At 43.7% G+C, this 20,622-nt stretch overlaps 1 long non-coding RNA gene across 1 annotated transcript in view; it reads left to right on the top strand.

The window, feature by feature from the left end:
* LOC119866161 overlaps positions 1-20,622 on the top strand; it is a 65,214-nt gene that overhangs the window by 12,542 nt on the left and 32,050 nt on the right. The window contains exon 3 of the long non-coding RNA XR_005379204.1: positions 3,113-3,356. This is a non-coding gene — a long non-coding RNA (uncharacterized LOC119866161). The remainder of the gene's footprint in view (positions 1-3,112; positions 3,357-20,622) is intronic.

Raw genomic sequence — 20,622 nt, 5'->3', positions numbered from 1 at the left:
AGGAGGTCCCTGCAAAATCAAGACGCTATTGCCTATGGCAGAAACCATGATAACACACTCACAAAAATGGCTTTTCTCCCTTTCTTCATTTGCTCACTCCTGCTTCTTGGCATTGCTTTTCCAATAAGTTTGTGCACGCAAGTTTGTGACTTAGGCTCTGTTTTTCAAGAGAATGCCCAGAACGACTAGGACAATTAGGACACCAGCTAGGTCAACCATGAGTCTCCATTTTATCTATCAGAAAACCAACTCCAGCCATTCAGGGGACTTCTCCAAGGTCACACAGCTGGTTTTTCTGATCCTAGACTTCATGTTCTTATCCGCCAGGCAGTACTGCTCTACCAACAGGACTTCAGATCACAGATGGGCACCAAGCAATAGTGTTCTCGTACATTCAGTGCTACATTTTGGTTGGTGAGAGAAGCTAATTGGATTTGACAGAGAGGAAGAGAGACAGTTTTCTCTCCTAAAAATAGCCTTGTTTTTAGTCATCCCATTCAGGAACAACCATGCTCACCCAGGGAAACACTACCAATGTTTCAGAATTTCTAGGTAATTAAAGCACTCCACTAAGTCAAATCCCATGAGAAGAGTATGGCAGAGATAAGCACTTGAAAGCCCACAAAAAGGAAATTCCAGGGTCCTGGAATTGAGCCCTGCATTGAGCTCCCTGCTCAGCGGGGAGTCTGCTTCTGTCTCTCTCTGCCCTTTCCCTCTGCTCATGCTCACTTTGTCTCAAATAAATAAATAAAACAAAATATTTTTAAAAACCATACAAATCCCAACCATCATGAACATGGTCTCATGATCTCCTTTTGATCCTCAAAACGACCCTAGGAGGCAGGCTCAGCAGATATTATTCCCACTTGATGCATGACAAAGCTGGGGCTGGGGACAGGGAGTGACTTGCCCAAGGATTGCTGGTAAATGACAGAGCTAGGAATGCTATCAAAATGTCCCCTTTCCTGGTTCAGCCACTAACTAAGATATTATGTCCTCACTTTATTTTTATTTAAAGTTTTATTTATTTATTCATGAGAGACACACAGAGAGAGGCAGGGACATAAGCAGAGGAAGAAGCAGGGTCCCTGTGGGGAGCCTGATGTGGGACTCGATCCCAGGACCCCAGGATTACGACCTGAGCCAAAGACAGACACTCAGCTACTGAGCCACCCACGTGCCCCTACGTCTTCACTTTAAATACCATCACAGAAGTGCTAACGTTTACTGATTCTCACTGAGTGCCAGCCCCGACTCTAGGCATTTCACGTATGTAGTCTCATCTATCCCCCCACCATGACCCAGTGAGGCATGTTTATTTGTAATCCAATTTTACAAATGAGGAATATGAACCTCAGAGAGGATAAGCCACTATCCAAGGCCACTGAGTTCTTAGGTGGCAAGTTTAGGATTTAAAGAGCCTTCCCTGAACTCCATGGAATGGATCCTCCAGCAGGAAGGATTTTCTGTTACCAGAGAAGAGAAAAAGAAATATAAGACTGACAAGACAATAATATCGTGTGCAGATGCTTAACTCTGGTGGGGAAGGGGAATCAAGGAAGCTTCCGGAAGAGGTAACATCTGTTCTGAGGGCTAAATGAGAGTGAGGCAGCCAATGAATGAGCAGAGGGCACTGGGATGAGGCTGCTCCAAGCAAAGGGGCAGCAGACTCAGATGCCCCGGGGGCTAGGCGTGCTGCAATCATTTTGATACACCCATGGGATGGGTTAGAAAGAAGCAGGTAAAAGAAATGGACCCAAAGAGGCCAGACGATGAAATGCTTTGTATACCACAATGAGGCCTTTGGACTTGAGCTTGTAGGCAATGGGGAGCCACTGAAGGGTGTAGGCAGGGAGACATGATCAAATCTCTGGTTTAGGAAGATGGTTTTGGGAAAACTGTCTTGGTCACTCACAGCTGCATCCTGAGTGCCTACAACAGCAGTTGGCACATGGTAGGTATTCGATACACAGCCCCTGAACAGCTAGCCTGAGTACAGATTGCTATGAGAAAAATAGAAGGACCGACTGACTCCTGATATGTTTTAGTCTCATTCTTGACTCTGGAACAAACCTGGAGCCAACCTGGAGTCAGCCTGGAAGCCAACCTGGAAGCCAAGGTTATTAGAATCTCTGTCTCTCTCCTCCAGGATAAAAAGTAACACTGAGCCTAGGTTTAGAAATGCTTTCAGATTGGGGTTCAAAGCAGTGTGACAAGAATACCACTTGTTATCTTTCTCATCCTCTCTGCTTTCAAAAGCCTCTGACCTGTTTTATTCGTATCCATCAGAGACCCTCATTTTCTTAGCTTCACCTTTGCGTTTACAGGTGGCCTGACCTACTTGCCCTCTGCACACAGGGGTGTTGATTCTTGGAGGTGAAGGGAGCCAACTGGATGCCTGGCCTCTGCCCTGGGAATAGCCCCCACTCTCTCGAGATCAAACTACCTATAAGCCTTGGAGTTGCAGAAAGGAGACATTCCTTGTGTAGCAGGATGTGCCTGGGGTTAGTTCAGGAACTTTTTTTTAAGGTTTTATTTATTTATTCATGAGAGACAGAGAGAGAGAGAGAGGCAGAGACACAGGCAGAGGGAGAAGCAGGCTTCATGCAGGGAGCCTGATGTGGGACTCGATCCCAGGACTCCAGGATCATGACCTGAGCCAAAGGCAGATGCTCAACCCCTGTGCCACCCACGCGTCCCTAACTCCAGAACTTATAGGGTCAGGCAACCCCCTTGACAAATAAGAGCAGGAAGAGGGGAGAGAAAAAGCTATAGAAAGTGCTGACATCCAAGCCTATGTGTCATTGAGGTGGGGCACAGTCTACTCTAACAGATAAACCTTAAAGTTACACAAAATGAGTTCAAATCTCCAGGCTCTGGCAATTATTGTGTGGCAAATTAATTGCTCTATGCCTTTACCTTCTAGCACAGTTGTGTGTATGAAGGCCAAAGGGCTTCAATAAGTGGTAATTACTGCCATAATAATTATTATTAATGTTTTTGGGGGTTGAGATGGGTGGTCAGGAAGGGATGCCAAGAAGAGATCTTAAGACAGACTCCTGGTGTTAGGGTTGGACTAGAGGTGATCTGACCCAATTATTTCATTTTACAGATGGGGAAACTGAGGCCCAACAGATGGCCGAGCCTGGGGTTAGTTACGTGAGGCACTGAGGAACTGCAAAGAGGAGACCTTTGCAGGAGACTGCGTCTGGAGCCAGTTAGCCCCGCCAAAAGCTTTCAGAAATTACAAGGCCACAAAAATGCTTTTTGGCTTGAAGCATCCAAATGGGCCCCACCCATCTTGCTTAGAGTCGGGCCTCCTTCTTCTCACTACTGGACCCTGTGTTGCCAGCCTGGTGAGTATGAATCTCTCTCTCTCTCTTTTTAAAAATAATTTGTTCTTGAAATTATTTAGAATGACTGGGTCTTTTTGTATGGGAATTAGAGCTTTGAAAGTCTTGGTTTATGGCATGACCTTTCCCTACTACTCATAAGATGTCTTCCTCCCTCCCTCCCTCCCTCCCTCCTTCCTTCCTTCCTTCCTTCCTTCCTTCCTTCCTTCCTTCCTTCCTTCCTTCCTTCCTTCCCTCTTTCCTTCCTTCCCACTTTCCTTCCCTTCTTCCCTCCCCCACTTCCTCCCTCCTTCCCTCCCTCCCCTCTTCCAACACTGCAGCATTCAGGGCATTGTGCTAGGCACTGTGCCAAGGGCGGGGTCAAAGAATCACTGGTTTGCACGTTTACAGCATTTCTCAAGTTCATCTTATGTGCCTGGCCTTGTGCCAAGGACCCTGGGCACTCAGGATGCAGCAGGAAACAAAACAGCCTTCGTTTCTGTGCGCATGGCACGTGCCTTCTAGTATTTCCCATTTTAGAAATTGTACATTTAGTCTGAGTTGGTTGTTCTCAGTGAGAAAGGCTGGTGTGGGGCAAGGTGGGCACGGCCCAAACACGGTGAGGGGCTTGGAGTTCATTGTGAGGGCAGAGGGCAACCACTGAGGGGTTTCTAGCAGGCGAGGGTCACACTCAGACTCATGTTTGGGAGCGGCGGTGATTTCTTCCCCCACCAGACTAACCTGTGTCTCTTGAAGCATCAGGTATTTCTCCCTTGTTGCAGTGATCACAATAGAAAAGAAATAATTAATGGTGTAATTGTTAAATTTAGCTTTTTGTGGGAGGTTATAATCTCCAGGTGGACAGGGCTGGGTTGGTCTTGTTCGTTTTTATGCCTCCGGCATGCAGGACAGTGCCTGGCACATAGTATGCACAATAAATAAATATTGGTTGAATTACAAAATGAGGGATAGAGAGAATAAAGGGGCTGATGGAGGAGGGGTGGTAAAGGACAAGGGAGGGAATGAATGAATGAACCAACAGGTGAATGAATGAAATTGCTGGCTGCAGTGTTTGGACCGTGATCAGACAAAGAGGCCTAAATCCAGCTGATACCATCTGGGTTTTGCAGGGTAAACCCTCCTCTGGCGTAGTCTCTTAATGGCCTTTTCAGCAGGCATAGGCCTTATGAATCATTTATTGGTCTTGCTCCATGTCAAGTGGAAAATCATTTTCATCACTGTGTCTACTCTGATCAATTGCTCCTGGCTGTGTCGCTAGAGCTCCGTGTTTGAGGAGCTGTGGGAGGACGCTGGGGCCCTGTGAACTCTGGAATCTGTTTGCAATGTCTGCCAGGAGACCTTGGGGGAAAGAGCATCACCTGTGCTTCCTCTTGGTTAGCTTTGGGCCCTGGTGGCAGATGTCCCCTGGCAGTAAAGCTCCTTTGAATCCTAAAACCAATTTCTCTCTCATTATTAGGAGAACTCACTGCTCTTCGGGGACGTGGCTGACCTAAAATATCAATTCTGCTCTCCCTACTTGGAGTGAACTATGTGAATTTTTCTCCTCTCTCATCCTCCTCCTTCCCTCCAACCCTGGTTTCTCCCGGGCTTCATCACGAGCCCCTTGAGGCACTACTTAGTCCCAACTGGGAAACTAAATGGACAGATTCAGTAGGTTATTTTGCCTCTTGGGCTGAAACCAGAGAGTAAATCAACTCCCCTAGGGAGAATTTCTCAAAGTGCACTGTGGGGCCAGTGGCAATAGGATCAGTGGGAGCTACTGGTTAAAAAGCAGCTTTGTGGAACTTACCTTCCTCCCTTACCTCTCAGTTAAACACCAGGCAGGTGGCATCATCCCTAAAAGGCAGTGAATGGGGTCTGGTGAGGACAGTGATTTCCTCAGCGTTGTAAAATGAGCCAGGGGTGGAGAGGAGGCCGACATGACCTACAGTTCCCAGTTCCCTTCAGCCAAATCCTGTTCCACTTATTTTTAGCTTGGAGTGGTGGAAGAGGCGATGGGTCAGCACTGGGGCCATGGATTTCTGATTTCAGCTACGCCGGTTATTAGTATATAACTCGGGGGCCTCAGTTTCCCCAGCTGTAAACTGAGTCAGTTAACACCATCACCACCATGCCCTTCCCTGTTAGAATCATCACGGCCACCATCATGACAATCGCCATTGGCATCATCTTCACCACCGTCTTCACCATGACCACCACCATCTTCACCGTTGTGGCCACCGCCTGCCATCATTCCCACCGTCCCCATTCGCCCCACCTCCTCCACCCTCATCCCTATCCTGGTAGCACTCACTGAGCGTGCTGTGTGCTCAGGCCCTCTGCCTAAAGCCCACCACGACCCTGTGAGGCAGGTGGGTACGTCTCTATCCGGGATACAGACGCACCTCGTGTTATTGCGCTTCGCCTATTGCGCTTGGCAGATACAGTATTTTCTACAAGTTGAAGGTTTGTGGTCACCCTGCCTCGAGTGGGTCTATTGGCCCCATTTTCCCAGCAGCCTCTGCTCACTTTGTGTTACTTTTTGGTAATTCTCGCAATATTTCAGACTTCTTCGTTATCGTTACCCTTGTTGTGGTGCTCTGTGATGGGAGATTATGACTCGCTGGAAGCTCAGACGATGGTTAGCTTTTTTTTTTTTTGCAATAAAGTGGTTTAAAAAAATTAAGCGATGCACATTTTTTTTTAGGATGTAAAGCTATTGCACATTTAATATACTACAGTACAGCGTAAAAGTAACTTTTACATGCACTGGAAAACCAAAACATTCATTTGGCTCTTTATGGCGATGTTTGCTTTGTGGCAGCCGTCTGGAACCAGGCCTGTGACATCTCTGCTGTCTGCTGTGCTGTTGTCCTGATTTTCCAGGCGAGGACACAGGGGCTCAGGGAGCTCGAAGCCCCACTTTCCCAGGGAGTGGTAGAGCCTGAGTCACACCCAGGCTGCTTTTGCTCTTCGCAAGCAAACTCATGAAACTGCTCCAAATGATCTCTTAAGAGATCCAGATTTTATTTATTTATTTATTTATTTATTTATTTATTTATTTATTTATTTTTAAAGATTTTATTTATTTATTTATTCATGAGAGACACACACACACAGAGAGAGGCAGAAACACAGGCAGAGGGAGAAGCAGGCTCCATGCAGGGAGCCCAATGTGGGACTTGAACCCCGGGACCCTAGGATCGCGCCCTGGGCTGAAAGCAGGCGCCAGACCGCTGAGCCACCCAGGGATCCCCAAGACATCCAGATTTTAAATCCATCCCAGAATTTAGAATTACTAGTGCCTTTTTCAGCTTGGGGATCTCTCTGGGTACAGACAGACAGAACACTGGATGGTTTCTTAAGAATGTGTTTCTTGCTTGAGTGAGGAGTGTTGGATGATAAGGTTATTTTATGGGACCCATTGTTGGAGAACCTCCTTGACTTTGAGGTAAACTGAAGCCCAGAGAGACACACCTTGTCCACCAACACACAGCAAACTAAGGTCAGTCTTAGAAGCAATTCAGGTTTCCCCAGGCAGGAAGAAAATTGGCAACCAGTCCCCTCACTAGTTTTCCCTATGCTCACAAGGGCAAGGAATTGGAAGGCAGGGTTTGACATCAAGAGTCTGGGTTCAAAATCTTGCTATTTTCTTTGCTATTGTATGGTCTTGGTTGGCAAGTGGTTGTACTCTCTGGGCCTGTTTTGTGACCTATAAAATGGGGAGCATAGTGCCTTCCTCATTATGGGACTATAAGCATAAAATAAGGTATACAAGGTACTTACTTAACATGGGACCTAGGATGTAGGAAATACTTGCTATACCACGATTACATTATTACAATGCACTGTAGTTTATAAATACGTGTCATATAGAACATAGTGTGACTATATCTCATATTAAATTAATTACTGCTCACAGCTTTCCCCCCTCTGCCCACCATTTTTTTTTTCTCCAAGATACCATTCCATTGGGAAGAAAAAGGCAAATACAAAATGCAATGAATCCAAAATTCTTGCTTTAACAAGGCCTGCAGATTTTCAGTGCAACAAGGTAAACTGCTGAAATTGTGTCATGAGCCACCTCAAGATGTTCCCTGCCTTACATCTGTGTGCGGCTGAGAAATTGACTTTTTCCCTCCTAGCCAAATTATTAATTAGTTGCCTTATTGACTAATTTCTAAGCACTCAGTCAAATTAGGTAACCCTTCCAATTTGAACGGGAGAACAGCAAAAAGCTTTAATTCATCCATTTTTCAATTGGGTGCATGTCATTGTCTGGAAACAAGGCCTCAAAACTCCACTCGAGCGTGGAAAACCCAGGGACGGTGAATTTTGAGAAGTCTTATCTTCATTTCTTCATTTCTTCGTGTACTTGATTTCCTATAATCCCAGTTTTAAGATGGGTAAGAGTGAGCTTGAAAAGCTATGACCTCTTCCAGGATTAAATATTCACTGTTGCGTGCCTCCTGTGACTTGGGTACTTTTGCTGATTAGGAATCATTATTAGGCACTTTTTATGCCGTTCTCCTGTACATTCTTTGTTATCCAGACCCACGAGATGTCAGGAGTGGAAGGGGCTGTCCTCGTGTTGTGTTTCAATCACAGTGTTTTTCATATAGCTGCTTGCTTTTAAGATCCTCATCTTCTCTGATGTTTTCTAGGATGGAAGGCAGTGAATATTGCTGTTGTTTTTACAAAGGTAGGGATATTAAGGTACAGAAAGTCTTAGCTGTTTCTGAAGAGTGACAAACACTTCCCCAACCCCTCGTATTGGCAGAGATCCTAAAACAAGCCTTTGAGAGTGAAACAAAGACCAAACGTCTACTGGCTTGTCGACCTGGCTCAGAGGCAGGTACTTTTCTCTTTCCCTTCTGGGTAGTACCGAACTACCAGTCTACGCATCGGAAGGAGCCCATGAGTCCCCTCTTTTGCCCATCGGAGTAGGGTGGCCCAAGTAGGGAGGCCCAAACCCCAGCACCTTCTTTGAAAATCCTCCTGGGGGAATCAAAACAAACACATCATGGCAAGCGGGCTTTCCATCTGGGGAGGACCGCCTGGCACCACCCTTCCATTTCAAACGTGCTTTTGATTTGCCTTTATTGGCTAGTGAAAAGAATCATTTACTAGTCAAGAGCCAGGCAGTGACAAAGGAATTCAGGTAAATTAGTTTCAGTTCTTACGTAGACAGTCCTCCTCCTTTGGAATTTGAGCTTTAGAAAATAAAGCCTTCTTACCACTGATTTCCTTCACCCCCCCCTCCCTTAAGCCTTTTAAAAAGGATTTTTCTTCCCTTTTAAATCTCTTCAAGAAAGAGTTTCTTTTCTTTCATACAGAGGGGTTGAGGGAATTAAATTCACCAAAATATCCTAACATCGGTGGATGCAGAAAATTCAATGAAATCCAAATTAGGTGCATTAAAAAAAAAAAAAAAAGTTATTTTGCCGGGATCCTTAAAATATGCAGACATACACCAAGAGAGAGCTTCAAAGCCCATTTTAATAACTAACTACTTAGCAGCTCAAAGCATCCACTCCCAGCCCCTTTCGCCCCAGCCCCAGATACTTAAAATGCAGTTAAAGTTTAAGTTTTTAGTCCCTGAAAATATCAACAGTCACTTGTACAGAAGCAGCGTGCAGCGTCCATAAAATCTACAAGCCTGGTTTTCCATTACGCCGCTGTAATTAACAATCCAGTAGTAAATTAATGATCTGGAATCTACAAATGGTGCGGAACTGGGGAGCCGAAATATTTAGAAAGGGCTCCTGACGGTGTGCTGGGCTCTAGAATCTGAGTTTGTAACTGGAACTTTCATAAAGGTGCAATTCCCTGAATGTTAATGTTTTTCCGGGTGTATTGACAAATAAGGGGGATCCCTCACCTCCGGTTCTCCACTTTTGCATTCTATCTATCATTTCCTTTTCATTTGCTCTGTATTCTTGGTGGTTTCCCTCCGCTCAGAAACCCCACGATTCTATGATTTTTTTTCCTCTCTTGGTAAGTTCTTTTTTTGCTGAAAAAGGAATTGTTTCCCCAGAAAACATTCAGTCACCGGGGCTAAAATGCAATATATACATTTCAGGTGAGACGAAACATGTACCAGCAAAGATAAAAAATATATATATATACGTGGAGAAACAAAAGGAAAAAAAAAAAGGCAACCCTCGCAAGGCTGCCTAATGTTTAAATAACAATTTGGTGTTTAGACATGAGAGGTTGGCAGTCAGGAAATTTGAGGTTCCCGCAGACATTCTGGGCTCTTAAATCTGTTGTCAGTAAAGAGGCACAATGGTGTGAATTTTTAGCAGAACATCAGTTGGACTTCGAATTTCCTGGGTTTTTGTTGGATCGTATCACAGTGAAACATTATATTCTTTCCCCCCCCAAATATATATCTAATTTCCTTTACAGAGGGCAAAAAAAAAAAAAAAATATTTTTCCCACCAGGGTACAAGAAAACACACATTATCTTTCCCAATGGGGCATTATCTATTATTGGGTATTTTGAGAGCTAAAAACATGTACAAAAATAATGTTCCAGACCCGTTTATTGTGTTTTGTCAGATAAAAAAAGCTGATTTTGATTTATTATTTCATGTAGATATTATGTAGACGTCCGTGTTTGACATTTCCTGAGAAATATTTCCGTTTCTGAGGTCTCTAAAAAAAAAAAAAAAAAAAAAAAAAAACCCTGCATATTTTAAAAGACTTTAGGTTCCTTTTCTGTGTGTGTATATTTGGTGGCAGATGAGGGGGAGGTGCTTTCTAAAGCCCTTCATGTTGAAAATGTTTATTAACTTAAAAGAATTTACTGGGAAATTATGAACTTTATAAAAGACAGACATTTCTTGAGAGTCAATTGCTTCCAATAATCCCTTTTTTTAAAGCCATTTTTTCCAGTCTTTCTTCCTATAATTACCGAATGTTTTAAATGTAATTATACCTTGACGTATCTCGTGATTTAAAATGGACCTTTGAGAATGATAGTAAAGTGGTTTTGCATTTCGTAGGTCAATAAAATCAAAAGCAGTTAAAAAAAATAAGTATACAACTGGATTTGTTATTCTTTCAAAATCAGTCATACATATAGACCTTTTCCGAGGGTGGGGGGGAGCGAGAGGTGGGTGAAATTTCAGATTGGAACGAAGTTATAACCCACATCAGGAAAATCGGCCCTTTAATGAAAGAAATGAAAAAGACTTAATCACCCAAGCCCCTCCAAAGTGACACTTCAAATTACATCAGAACTCTACCCAGTAAGGCAAAATGAGAGTCTTTCATCTGAAAAATGAAATACCTAATGATTTCAATGAGTTCTTACCTCCCTAAATTTGAGATCTGCCTAGAGCTTGGATTTCTTTTAGATCTAGAAAAATATTTTGGGAAATGACTCTCTTCTCTTGTTTTCTACTCCCTTCACCAAACCACCTTACCCTTTTTTTTTTACATGAAGATAATTTGTTTTCTCTGGAAGAGTGGGGTGACGGTGGGAGAAGAGCAATGTAGTTACAGAAAAATACCAAATGGCATTTCCTAGCTATCTGAGAATATTAACGTTTGAGTGGGTCAGACCTGCCCAGGGGCAGAAGGCATAACTTAAGATCATTTTTCTCAGCTGAGTTTTAATGATTGAATGGATTTGTCTGAAGAAAAAAAAAAAAAGAAAAGAAAAGAAAAGAAAATGATTTAAATGTAGGAAGAGAGCCTAATGAACTAGTTAACATTCTTAGTATCAGGAAAGTCTAACCCATTCATAAATAAACAATTTTAAACCGCCTTTTTACCCACATGCATACACTCTCTCTTTCAGCTCCCTTTAGCAATTTGGAGTACAGGAGATTAAAGTCTTTTGGAAATTTCCAAGGTCAGACCTCAACTAAAATAGGATTAAGGGGGTAAGGGGGAAGGAAAAAAAAAAAAAAAACACACACACCAAGAGAAGGGTTTTATTCCCTCCTGCCCCCTCCTCCTTAACTATCTGAAATAAATCGGAAGTTATTTCTCGAAATCCTCCTTTCCCCTGGCCAGAGGCAGCTCTTCAAAAGGTTCTGAGATTGTTTAAAATTTTTCCAATCCCCTTCTGCCCCCCTCCCTTCCCTCCCCATTGTAAGAAAAACAAGTAAAGAGTGGGGACGTTGGTCGGAGCTGGAAGTTAGGGTCCCTTGCAGGCAGTACTCCAGGGGGCACTGTGACATCAGGAACTTGGCCTGGGAGGGACTGCTAGTTTGAGGGTTGCCGAAAAGAAGACAAAGTCTCCCAACTTTGCAGCCCCTTTCTCTTTAGAGTACCAAGCCAGTATTCCAACAAAGGAAATGAAAAGGGAAACTGTGTTTCCCTTCTTTCTGTGTTTTATACGTAATGTTTAATTGCTGCATCAAGGACAGACACAGCTTTGAATAGGAGAACATACAGGGATTAAACAGCTCGGTAAATGTTTGTCCCTATTTCTTTCCCTCCCCTCCCTCCCTCCTTCCTTTCCTTCCTTCCTTCATTCCTTCCTTCCTTCCTTCCTTCCTTCCTTCCTTCCTTCCTTCTTTCCATCCTTTTTCCCTCCCTCCTCTCTTTTTCACCCCCCTACGATTACTTCTTTCTTTCTTTCTTTCTTTCTTTCTTTCTTTCTTTCTTTCTTTCTTTCTTTCTTTCTTTCTTTCTTTCTTTCTTCTTTCTCATTTTCCCTTCTGTCACCTTCCTGCCTTTCTCTGCCTTTTTGGGATGCCTCTCTACACATAAACAACAAAAACCACAACATCTTTCGATCTACCTTGGTTGCATTTCTTCGTGTTCTTAATTTGATCCATTCCTCTTAAAAGTCTTCCTAGGCGCTGCTTGCCTGTTCATTCATCAGATTTGAGCAAGGAGCAAGCCTTCTCAGTACATTTTGATAGATCTTAACAGTAATTATGCAGCAACTTCAAAGCAAAACTGTTTGTGTGCTTTTCCCCTGTCTTTTTCTCTATCTTCTGCGCAGGCTCTCTCTTTCTCAATCCTAACCCCACTAAATCCAAACAAAAAATCCTTTTCAAACAGGGCAGAAAATTGGGTTGAAGTTAGCAGCTGGTATTTCAAATGTACGATGATTGCAGAAACCTCCCCAAATTTCTGGCGTTGGGTGGGGGGGCGGTGCGGGGTGGGGGGGAGAGGGGAAAAAAATGAAAGAACCCTGTAAAGAAATAGAACTTCTTTTTTAAAAGAGAAAAGAAATAGAACTTCTTACTTGACGAGTTTCAATTAAAAATGCTATTTGATCATGCCTCAAAATTTCAACATGTTAGACCAGGGACCATGAATAATATGCAATAGCAGAGAAAGAGAGAGACTCAGACATACATTTAATTCGGATCTGCCAGTATGGAATCGGGTGCTGACATAGCCTGGTTCCTAAAGTGAATGATTTGGTCCCAGCAAACTCGTGCCTTTGGAAGGGCTATTTTACCGCAAAGAGCAAACATTTTAAATAAAATCTTTACATCTTAAAACATTAAAAAAAAAAAAAAACACAAAACACGAAACCAAAAACAAACCCACCCAATTCTGCCTTTGTGTCTGCCTTTAAATAATCAGGACCCGGTTTCCAGGTTTCAAGAGGAAAAAAAAAAAAAAAAAAACACAACCCATTCATTCAATAACATAATGAACAGCAAAGTTGGATGTTTCATTGACGAAATGTTTTCCAGGGATTTTGACTTTATTATAAATGAGGGTTTATCTCAGGAACTAAAAATACTTGAAAGGAAGGAAATGAACGAAGGAGCTGAAAATACTAGGAACTATTAACAAATCCTCCTTTTGCAGAGAGGACTGAAGCTTGTGGGTGCCTCTGAAAGCCTGAGCAAAGCACAAAGAAAAGAAACCATTAGAATCCCAAGGACTTGTTCAGTGTAGAAAGCTTGTGGACGTCCAGCCAGAGCACAGGCCTTCTCCAGGGCAGGCCCTTCTAAGCACGGGGACCGCGACATGGACAGTCTCCCATAGATCTGTCTAAACGTATGTAGGTGATCATTGAGGAAAACTTCCATAGGGTGCAGTTAGAGCAAGAATATCTGACTTTTGTGTGTCATCTCGACATGCTTCCTGGAGAACGTTACAAAAAAAATGCGTCATGAGTTCTTTTGAAGAAACGTGTCCCCTACCCTCTGTCAATTCTGCGAGCCTACAGTCTGAACCCCAAAGGGATATAGGACAAGGGAGCTCGAAAGCAGCACAGTTTGTTTTCTGTCTCAGGATAGGCAACATTCTTTAAAAAGGAGAAGCTCCAGTATTTTCTCTGTGTTTTACTAGGCTCCAAAAATGTAATAATCTGGAGAAAAGAAATAAGCCCGTAAGATCTTAAGTAAAGAATTCCTATTTTTCACATGAAACATATCAACCTAATCCCCCAAATATATGTTCGTTGGTTGCATTCTTGCTCCTTTGGAAACAAGCTCATTCTTTTCAGTTTTATTTTATTCCTATATATATATTATTATTATTATTATTATTATTATTATGCCTTTGTTGTGTTAAGCTCTCATAAACTTGCTAGGGGGCCATAAATCCCTTTGCAAATTATGATACACTGATTTAGGGGTCCTGATTACGAGTGTGTAAAACCAAAGTTCCCAAGACTTTATTATTATCATTCACCAGTATAACACTGTAACAACAACAACCACGACGATAATAAAAGCAATTATAAGCAGAACCAATCTCTCCCAGATTCCTGATTATGTCTTTAAATGCTTCAAAAAAAAAAGGTTAAAGAGAAGGAGGCTTTACTTCTAAATGCCTATTACAAATAATAGGATATTAATAGTCATAACCGTTTGTTCTCATGCCTGAAGCTACTATCAAATTCTTCTGGCAGTTTTGAAATGGGGGGACATTTAGTGGTTTGGGCAATGCACGAAGCTGTCTTATAAAAATGGCCAGCAGATGGCACTCCACCCCTGGTTACTGTGGTTGGGACTTTTTTTTTTTTTTTTTTTTTTTTGGGGTGATGTTCTTGGTCTTCTGGAGGAGGGTGTGGACAGGCACTTTGGGGCTGATTCTGGGTAGTCAACAATACCATCAAGAGACTTTGAGAAGGAGGAAATGAGTCCAGCTGAGGAGCTGTCTTTGGAGGTTGTGGGGCTGGCTTGCTTTTTTTCCGTGTGGGTGTCTTTTGGCCTGCCACCACGGAGCAGAAAACAAGACTGTGACTTTGTAGGATTATCCAAATCCTTGCAGGCATTCGGGGAAAAAATGGATTCTTTGATTAGTGGTGTCATTACAACACCTTCCCGTACCCTGTGGTAATGAAAGGCATTTTGGTTTTTCTCAAACCTTTTTAACCAACATTTTTGGCTAAAAAAGGAAAAAAAAAAAAAAAAAAAAAAAGCAAAGACAAAGCAAGATAGACCATGAACACAGAGTGAAATGATCTGAATCAAAACGAGAGGCATGAATTATCAAAGGATTTTTCTTGACCACTTCTCAGTGAGCAGCAAGGCAGGGAAGCGCGATCTAGATCCCCCAATACTGTGATTTGTGGGTCAGCTGATGCCTAAGGAGTCATTGTTACAGAGCATTTTAAATTGGACAGTCATCCAGATCTGAGGGGTATTTGGCCACCATACTCTGGGGAGAAAGGGAAGAAAAGGAAGTTTTCATTTTCGTGGAGGCTCCAAGGTTTTCATAACATAGCTTCCAAATGCAGTTAAAAAAAAAAAACAAAAAAAAAAACCTCAAGAAATTGGAACTTGGCCAATCAGAGCCAAAGAGGCAAATAACCAGGAAACAATGGCTATCAGGAATGTATTAGCAACAGAAATAACACAGCTTCTTCACGATACATCCTGGAGTCACTGTAAACCAGGTCTTTGTCTTGTCTGCATTTGCTGAGGCCCCACATTTCTGTAAGACAGAAACCTCTATTTTTGTTTATCTGACCTACTATTTTAGGATTACAAAATCTGAGTGAGAAAAGACGGTGGTCTCACACAAACCATCATTCAAGAAGGGAACGGACTCCTCTGCAGGAGTAATAATTGCCGGTGGTTGGTACTTTGTGGACACCGGGAGCCATGCTCGGTGCCTGGTGTATATCATCTCATTTAATCTTCACGAAACTTCCCAAGAGGGGTCTGTGACTATCCCACGTTACAGACAAACCTCAGAGGGGTTAGTGCACTTGCCCAAGATCACACAGCCTGCAAGGTTCGAAGACAGAATTCAAACACCAGGCAGAGTGAGCTTCAAACTAAAATAGCTAAACATGGTTTTCAAGCATACATTTTGAGGCAAGAAAGCATTCTTTCTATTAATGAAGAAAACCTGCTGAGCCAGAAGTCCCTCGCACTTTTCTTAGAATTATGGCCTGGAGAAGAGAGGTTTGAGATACAGTGAGAGCAGAAGTGGAAACTTCCTGCCCTTGAGGCTCCATGCAGGTGGGGACATGGCAACTCCCAGAGAGAAGAAAGATTCCGAAGTCCATTTACCTGGTAAGTACCACAGGTCAGAGCAAGCGAAGGGTAGCAAGGACCTTTCCTGGGACTCTGAAATTTAGAGGGAAAGGACACTCCTGGTTTTTAAGTCTTTGCCACCTGGTTCCCACTGCCTGTTTTTACTCAAGCTCTGGCTCTTTAGCAGTTGCTGGGCAGAAAGACAGAACCCAAAGCCAAGGAAAGCGAGCACTTCTTCCAAGAATCTCTACTTTCCCACCTTCTGTGCCTTTTTTTCTCACACCTACCTTCTCCATGACCTGGAAGGCTCGTTCCCAGTGGATTAATTGGAAGGCGACATCTGCTGTTCAGGCTGTGGGGCAAAGGCAGTGCTTAGCGAGCTGTGAGCAGTCCAGTTGGGCTGGCATTGCCTTGTAGGGACAAGTTTATCCCCTGGTTCCCTGTTGGGACCACGATGGGGGACATTTGGTCTTCCATGCATCCTGGGGCACCTGCAGGATCATGGTCAGTACTCTGCAGTTCAGCCATTTGTTTTTAAAAGATTTTATTTATTTAATCATGAGAGAGACACACACACATAGAGGCAGAGGGAGAAGCAGGCTCCCTGTGGTGAGCCCGATGTGGACCCGATCTCTAGGACCCCAGGATTATGCTCTGAGCCAAAGGCAGATGCTCAATCAGTGAACCACCCAGGTGTCTCATGCAGTTTAACCATTTGAATGAGGAAAAATCATTCTCCCTGTACTTTCTTCTGTGTACTTTCTCCTTGGATGCTATGCTACCTCCGCCACCCTACCCCATTCATTGATACTTATCCTGTTCCCTCAACAACTGTTCACGGAGGGCCTATTCTATGCCAGAGGGCCTCAGATTCACAGCATTCAGGATGGTGAAGGGGATGGAGAAATAAAGGGGCATTTACAATAGGGTGCCAGTGCTGGAGGGCATACACTGTGATAGTGCTGGAGAGGGCACTTAATTCAGTTCTTGCAGTAGGTCTGGAGGGGTGGAGCAAGGTAGGCTTCCTGGGGGAGGTGACGTGCAAGACCTGACACTGAGTAGAATTAATGGAGTGAAGATGACAAAGGGACACAGAGGATGTTTCAGGCATGGGGAAGAGAACATTGAAAGGAGCTCATGGGGAAGGGAGGAAGCAGGATGCTGGAAGCGGCAGATAAGTTACTTGACTGGGGCCCACGAGGGGCAGAGTTGAGGTCAGAGAGTATGCAGAATTGAGGTCTGTGAGCCACGCATTTTCCAGATGGCAATAGGGAGCTATGGAAGAGTTTAGGGCGAAGGGTCGACCCAACCAACTCCAGCTCTGTGTCTGTGGATTGGAAGAATCATGTTTTCCAAAGGAACATCATCCTTCCAAAATATAGATGCCATCTCCGCTTCACAGTGACTGTCGCCCCAGGCTCTAGGATGCAGGGACTCAAAGAGAAGAAGGCACAGAATCTCTGTGCCAACTGAGTTGTAAACGGTCAAACCAAAGCAGAACACAAGGGCCGGTATGCCCATCCCAGGAGCTGCAAACATCAGGAAGAAATACAACAAACCCAGCGACACAGTATCTTACAGATCGTTCTTGGTACTGTTTTGGGGAGGGGAAGCTAGATCTCAATGAGAAATGACTTTTGGCAGTTCACAGCGAACAGCCCACGCAGACAAAAGAAACAGATTTTTAAAGACACAGATTAAAAAAAAAAAAAAAAAAAAAGACATGGAGGCTGTTTTTTTTTTTTTTTTTATCTTTTTTTCCTCCCCAAAAAGGACCTTCTACCACAAGCATCTTTTTTACAAAGGGAAAACATCTTGCATGTTGTGACCGATTTCCCGTCTGCCCGGCTGTCCTTCTTCCATGGAAGTAATTGGGGGAGAAAGGTCTGCGGAGCATACGCTTTGATGTTTGGGGGAGGGGGGCACCTTTTCAACAAATGTCCGCCGCAGACACAGTGATTGAGAAAGGCACATCCGTTTTGGAAAATGCCTGCTAATTAAATGAATGTTTTCAACTGGAAAGCATGTCTGAGCTGTTAAGATACATCCCTGATGAAGTTGGAAGGAATGCTTTAGATGTTGGCCTGAGATGGGTGTTTCACATACCTTGGCCTCTTCGGGTCTCTGATACTACTACATCTTATTCATTCACTCATTCACCCACTCATTGGGCAAATGTTTGTGGAGCCCCTCCGTGCCAGGCACTGTGGTAGGCGTATTCAGCTGAGAGCGGAGCTTGTCTTCTAGTGCACAAGACAGAGCTTCGTTAAAAAGCTTTTTGTGTCAAATGTTCTTACCACTACACCTGAATCCAGAAGGGCCTCAGTTGGGTCTTTGGAGGCCAGCAGACATGGGTCCCAGTCCAGTCTCCCTTGTTTATGACCCATGGGACCTTGGGCAATGGCTTAGCACCTTCCGGGCTCAGTCTTTCCATCTTGGAAATGGTCCTAATGATGGGGCCTGTTTTCTAGGGAGAGAGTGAATAGCACATGAGATGGGGCATGGAAAATGCTTAGTTAAGCATTTGATCCATAGCAAGATCTTGACACATGCCAGTGTGTCAAGCCACATGCAAGTGTGTCATGATACGCCATAAGGCTTATTATGAAGATCAAGGACCTCAAAGTACTTTTATTTTTTTAAAGATTTTATTTACTTATTTATTCATGAGACACAGAGAGAGAGACAGGCAGAAACATAGGCAGAGGGAGGAGCCATTGCCCTGCGGGGAGCCTGATGTGGGACTCAATGCCAGGACCCTGGGATCACGATCTGAGTCGAAGGTAGATACCCAACCACTGAGCCACCGAGGTGTCCCTCAAAGTACTTTTAAAGCGTAAACGTATACTCATTGTGGAGAAAAATCTAACAGCTATAGAAGTCCCTCAAAAAAAAAAAAAAAAAAAGTGGAGGTTGTTCCCTTCCCCTACAGCCAGTGCCACCTATATATTAATGAAGGCTGCAAGTCACTGCCAGCCCCATGTGGCCTCAGCATGAGAGGGGAATCTACTGACTTAATACTCTACAAAGTCCAGGGTAGATAGATCTTCACACGCAGCTGCATCCAGAGATCAAAGCACAGTCAGCTTCTGTTTCTCTTACGGTCCCCATGGCGTCTTCAGAGTTGGGTTCTCCTTAGGCAGGTTCACCCTCCTGGCCTTAAAGATGACCCCAAGGGACCTCCAGACTCACCTCCTACCAAAGGAAAGAAGTGTCCTTGCTTCTTGATCAACGCAAGGCCCTGGCTTGACTCTGATTGGCTGGCTTGGGTCCTGAGCAGCCTGGTCCACTGGGCGGGGAGGGGTGGGGAAGCTGCGCTCTTATTGTCCAGGTCTGGGTCACATGCCCATCAGGCCAGCTGGGGAGGGCCGGTGGAATCGACCCATCCAAATCACCTGGACTGAAAGAGGGAGCATAGAAATTAGCTGGGGTTACCTGGAAATGGAGTCGCATGTTGCCAAGACCTGTAGATGCTGATCGCGGACATCCCAGAGGCTGTAACTTTTGGTGACACTCTGGTGTGTGCACTTGTGAACTTTTTCTTTATGTGGATATCTTTTTAAATTCCTATCTAATGTGTGTGCCTATCTACATATGATAATAGTCTATGCATGTGTACATTTTCACATATATTCCCCAAACGGGAAACTTGTCTTATTCATTTAACAAATGTATAGTTATATCATGGCCATCTTGGTACATTTGGGCAAATTGTGTTAATTTTTTTTAAATTGTGTTAATTTAAATAAGATTTTTAAAACTCAAAGAATCCTTGAGCTCATTTGGCCAAAGTGCCTCCATTTAACAGATGGAGAAACTAAGGTCCTCAGGTGAAAGAATCTTGTTCAAGGGCATTAAACGACTCTATTCTGCCCCTGAAGCTGAGTGACTGTCTTCCTCTTTAAGCTACTTTCTAGTGACCTCCATGAGCTCTGGGCAGCTGGGGTCCATAAGGGAGCCTCACACAAGAAGTATCGAGTGCAGGAGAGGAGGAAAGCTGAGTTTTTCTTTAAAGAGAGTTTTTTGAGTGTCTGTGCCTTGCCTTAGTTGACTTTTATTGCATACTGAGAGTTGGATCTAGCTGGTATTCTGGGGATGGTAAATATTGGACAAGAGAGTCTTTGATGAGCCTGGAAGTAAATGATAATTACTGGTAAGCTCACGGTAAGAAAAAAATCTGTGTGTGTGTGTGTGTGTGTGTGTGTGTATCTCCAAACTGATTTAACTGTGGGGGATGAGTAATCAGGCACACAAGTCTATAAAGAGCTTCTTTAAAGAGTCTATAAAGAACTTCCCTAACTAGGAGTTCACTGCCCTGAATTTTATTAATGGAAGAAGGGCTCATTATACCATTAGTTGTATGTGGCCATTTAAATTAAAATTAATTAGAATTAAAAATTCACTTTCTTAGCTCCACTAGCCTCATTTCCAGTGATCAGCAGCCACATGTGGGAGGTGGAGACCATGGTAAACAGCACAGATATGGAGCTTTTTTCTCTGATCACAGAAAGGGCTGTGGGGCAGTGTTGCCGTAGGTCAGTATTTCGTAAAATAGCATCCGCCTCTCCACTTGCATCTGAACCATCTGGTAAGAGGGCGCTTGGTGAGAGGAAGATTTCTGGGCTCCGCGCCAGGCAGATTGCACCAGAAGTTATTTGGAGGTGGGCTGGGAATCTGCATTTTGAAAAAATACATCTCCCTGATGTTTTGAATGTACATTTAAGTCTGAGAAGCACAAGAAAGACAGAAAAGGATAAAGACACTGGGGGTAACAAGAAGTAGGCTAAAAGTGTTTGACGGGACCCATTGCCTGTCACAGAATAATCAGGGATGACAGTCAATTGGGTCTACAAGGCAATGGATGATTCATA

The sequence above is a fragment of the Canis lupus genome, chromosome 26 (genome assembly GCF_011100685.1).
Source record: "Canis lupus familiaris isolate Mischka breed German Shepherd chromosome 26, alternate assembly UU_Cfam_GSD_1.0, whole genome shotgun sequence".
Classification (NCBI taxonomy): Eukaryota; Metazoa; Chordata; class Mammalia; order Carnivora; family Canidae; genus Canis; species Canis lupus.
The sequence above is the reverse complement of the archived record's forward strand: the minus strand, read 5'-3'. Positions and strand labels throughout refer to the sequence as shown.